Genomic DNA, 4,851 nt, shown 5'->3' on the forward strand with positions numbered 1-4,851 from the left:
CATTGGTGGTCTGTGTGGACTCCTCCCATTACATTGGTGGTATGTGCGGACTCCTCCCCTTACATTGGTGGTCTGTGTGGAATCCTCCCCTTACATTGGTGGTCTGTGTTAACTCCTCCCCTTACATTTGTGGTCTGTGTGGACTCCTCTCCTTACATTGGTGGTCTGTGTGGGCTCCTACCCTTACATTGGTGGTCTGTGTGGAATCCTCCCCTTACATTGGTGGTCTGTGTTAACTCCTCCCCTTACATTTGTGGTCTGTGTGGACTCCTCTCCTTACATTGGTGGTCTGTGTGGACTCCTCCCCTTACATTGGTGGTCTGTGTGGACTCCTCCCCTTACATTGGTGGTCTGGTCTGGTCAGCAGCGGCGTCTGTTCAGTGGAACGTTCCACGTGAGATGATGTTCGCATGGTATTTGGTGTTGTCTCGGGTTTCTCTGCCAGAGCGGGGGGTTGCTGCTCTGTATAGAGTCAGGTTGGGTCAAGCCGGGTCGGGTCGGGCTGGGTCAGATTGGGTTGGGTCGTGCCGGATCAGGTTGGGTATTGCCGGGTCGGGTTGGGTCGGGCCGGGTCAGGTTGGGTTGGGTCAGGTTGGGTCGGGCCGGGTCAGGTTGGGTTGGGTCAGGTTGGGTATTGCCGGGTCGGGTTGTGTCAGGCAGGGTCATGTTGGGTTGGATCAGGTTACATAGTTACATAGTATTTGAGGTTGAATAAAGACATTAGTCCATCAAGTCCAACCTATTAGGATCTCATTCTAGGAGTACCCGTACCCCTGTATATTACCTGTACCCCTGTATATTACAGGTCGGGCCGGGTCAGGTTGGGTTGGGTCAGGTTGGGTCGGGCCGGGTCAGGTTGGGTTGGGTCAGGTTGGGTCGGGCCGGGTCAGGTTGGGTTGGGTCAGGTTGGGTCGGGCCGGGTCAGGTTGGGTTGGGTCAGGTTGGGTCGGGCCGGGTCAGGTTGGGTTGGGTCAGGTTGGGTCGGGCCGGGTCAGGTTGGGTTGGGTCAGGTTGGGTCGGGCCGGGTCAGGTTGGGTTGGGTCAGGTTGGGTCGGGCCGGGTCAGGTTGGGTTGGGTCAGGTTGGGTCGGGCCGGGTCAGGTTGGGTTGGGTCAGGTTGGGTCGGGCCGGGTCAGGTTGGGTTGGGTCAGGTTGGGTCGGGCCGGGTCAGGTTGGGTTGGGTCAGGTTGGGTCGGGCCGGGTCAGGTTGGGTTGGGTCAGGTTGGGTCGGGCCGGGTCAGGTTGGGTTGGGTCAGGTTGGGTCGGGCCGGGTCAGGTTGGGTTGGGTCAGGTTGGGTCGGGCCGGGTCAGGTTGGGTTGGGTCAGGTTGGGTCGGGCCGGGTCAGGTTGGGTTGGGTCAGGTTGGGTCGGGCCGGGTCAGGTTGGGTTGGGTCAGGTTGGGTCGGGCCGGGTCAGGTTGGGTTGGGTCAGGTTGGGTCGGGCCGGGTCAGGTTGGGTTGGGTCAGGTTGGGTCGGGCCGGGTCAGGTTGGGTTGGGTCAGGTTGGGTCGGGCCGGGTCAGGTTGGGTTGGGTCAGGTTGGGTCGGGCCGGGTCAGGTTGGGTTGGGTCAGGTTGGGTCGGGCCGGGTCAGGTTGGGTTGGGTCAGGTTGGGTCGGGCCGGGTCAGGTTGGGTTGGGTCAGGTTGGGTCGGGCCGGGTCAGGTTGGGTTGGGTCAGGTTGGGTCGGGCCGGGTCAGGTTGGGTTGGGTCAGGTTGGGTCGGGCCGGGTCAGGTTGGGTTGGGTCAGGTTGGGTCGGGCCGGGTCAGGTTGGGTTGGGTCAGGTTGGGTCGGGCCGGGTCAGGTTGGGTTGGGTCAGGTTGGGTCGGGCCGGGTCAGGTTGGGTTAGTTTGGGTTGGGTCGGATCGGGGGAGCGGGGGAAGGAAAGGTTGGGGCCCTAATTCTTCTTTAATCCGTTAGCGAGAGGGCCAGTGTTGGGTTGAGGTAATGACAAGGGAAGATGTCTTGTCCGTGGAGACCCCCAGAGAAGGTCGGTTTTGGGGTCTCGGCCCGCAGTCTTCGTCTCAGTGGGTTACATTTGATCACAAAACAAAGAAAAATAAAATCCCAACTTCAGCCAAGTGAGCAGGAGGATTACCCCTACACAGACCTCCTGACCCCAAGTGTGGGACTAGATCGGGGGGTTCCACAACTCTGTCCACAGGACCTTGACTTCCACCCGGGTCAATACGGACTTCCCTCCTGGCACTGAACCACGATCCCTACGATTCAGCTGTCAGCTACATCCTGGGCCACGGATCCCACAGGAAGTGATGTGAGGACTAACATGGGATATGCAAATCAAATGTCCAACAGACAATGTAATTCAGCATAAAGATTCCAGAGGATCCCAGAAGATTCCAGAGGATCCCAGAAGATTCCAGAGGATCCCAGATTTCAGAGGATCCCAGATGATTCCAGAGGATCCAAGATTACGGAGGATCCCAGATGATTTCAGAGGATCCCATATTTCGGAGGATCCCAGATGATTTAGGAGGATCCCAGAAGATTTCAGAGGATTTGAGAAGATTTCGGAGGATCCCAGAAGATTTTGGAGGATCCCAGATGATTTTGGAGGATTGGAGGGATCCGGGGGGATCTGGGGGGGTGGAGAGGATGATGTTGGAGGGATCGGGGGGATGGGTAGGATGATGTTGGAGGGACCAGCCAGCAGAGGGAGCCGGAGAATCAGAGAACTTCCAATACAACTCTATGGAGATCTTCCAGGTGGAATGCTGAGTGTCTGCGGATCACAGGAGGAAGATCCACTTCAGAGAATGCCGCATGTAGCCGTGTGCTGGGCGAATAATGTCGCATGTAGCCGTGTGCTGGGTGAATAATGTCGCATGTAGCCGTGTGCTGGGTGAATAATGCTGCATGTAGCCGTGTGCTGGGTGAATAATGCCGCATGTAGCCGTGTGCTGGGTGAATAATGCCGCATGTAGCCGTGTGCTGATGGAATAATGTCGCATGTAGCCGTGTGCTGGGTGAATAATGCTGCATGTAGCCGTGTGCTGGGTGAATAATGCTGCATGTAGCCGTGTGCTGGGTGAATAATGCCGCATGTAGCCGTGTGCTGGGTGAATAATGCCGCATGTAGCCGTGTGCTGGGTGAATAATGCCGCATGTAGCCGTGTGCTGGGTGAATAATGCCGCATGTAGCCGTGTGCTGGGTGAATAATGCCGCATGTAGCCGTGTGCTGGGTGAATAATGCCGCATGTAGCCGTGTGCTGGGTGAATAATGCCGCATGTAGCCGTGTGCTGGGTGAATAATGCCGCATGTAGCCGTGTGCTGGGTGAATAATGCCGCATGTAGCCGTGTGCTGGGTGAATAATGCCGCATGTAGCCGTGTGCTGGGTGAATAATGCCGCATGTAGCCGTGTGCTGGGTGAATAATGCCGCATGTAGCCGTGTGCTGGGTGAATAATGCCGCATGTAGCCGTGTGCTGGGTGAATAATGCCGCATGTAGCCGTGTGCTGGGTGAATAATGCCGCATGTAGCCGTGTGCTGGGTGAATAATGCCGCATGTAGCCGTGTGCTGGGTGAATAATGCCGCATGTAGCCGTGTGCTGGGTGAATAATGCCGCATGTAGCCGTGTGCTGGGTGAATAATGCCGCATGTAGCCGTGTGCTGGGTGAATAATGCCGCATGTAGCCGTGTGCTGGGTGAATAATGCCGCATGTAGCCGTGTGCTGGGTGAATAATGCCGCATGTAGCCGTGTGCTGGGTGAATAATGCCGCATGTAGCCGTGTGCTGGGTGAATAATGCCGCATGTAGCCGTGTGCTGGGTGAATAATGCCGCATGTAGCCGTGTGCTGGGTGAATAATGCCGCATGTAGCCGTGTGCTGGGTGAATAATGCCGCATGTAGCCGTGTGCTGGGTGAATAATGCCGCATGTAGCCGTGTGCTGGGTGAATAATGCCGCATGTAGCCGTGTGCTGGGTGAATAATGCCGCATGTAGCCGTGTGCTGGGTGAATAATGCCGCATGTAGCCGTGTGCTGGGTGAATAATGCCGCATGTAGCCGTGTGCTGGGTGAATAATGCCGCATGTAGCCGTGTGCTGGGTGAATAATGCCGCATGTAGCCGTGTGCTGGGTGAATAATGCTGCATGTAGCCGTGTGCTGGGTGAATAATGCCGCATGTAGCCGTGTGCTGGGTGAATAATGCCGCATGTAGCCGTGTGCTGGGTGAATAATGCCGCATGTAGCCGTGTGCTGGGTGAATAATGCTGCATGTAGCCGTGTGCTGGGTGAATAATGCTGCATGTAGCCGTGTGCTGGGTGAATAATGCCGCATGTAGCCGTGTGCTGGGTGAATAATGCCGCATGTAGCCGTGTGCTGGGTGAATAATGCCGCATGTAGCCGTGTGCTGGGTGAATAATGCCGCATGTAGCCGTGTGCTGGGCGAATAATGTCGCATGTAGCCGTGTGCTGGGTGAATAATGCTGCATGTAGCCGTGTGCTGGGTGAATAATGCCGCATGTAGCCGTGTGCTGGGTGAATATCAGAACACGGAGCGCCGACTCTCCATCGTATGCTCGGGAATGACACACGGAGGGGCGGAGCTTTTATTGCAGTTTTTTATTTCTCACGGTTCCAGAAAGACCTAAAACTATAATAAGTCCAAAAATATATTTATATCGTCATTTCTTCTACTTACACAATATCACCAATACAGTAACAGGAAATGCCCCTCCCCCTCCCCTCCCCCCGTATACATTGATGTGCGTCCTCCTCACTCTGCTGATAAAGGTGCAATCGTCCTCGCCGCCGCCGCCGCCAACACTGGGGATGGAAGAAGAACTCCAGTCACAAGGCGTCCTCAACAGACCTTTTCCCTTTCAAT

Source organism: Nanorana parkeri, unplaced genomic scaffold (genome assembly GCF_000935625.1).
Source record: "Nanorana parkeri isolate BGI_ZX_2015 unplaced genomic scaffold, ASM93562v1 scaffold4391, whole genome shotgun sequence".
NCBI classification, from domain to species: Eukaryota; Metazoa; Chordata; class Amphibia; order Anura; family Dicroglossidae; genus Nanorana; species Nanorana parkeri.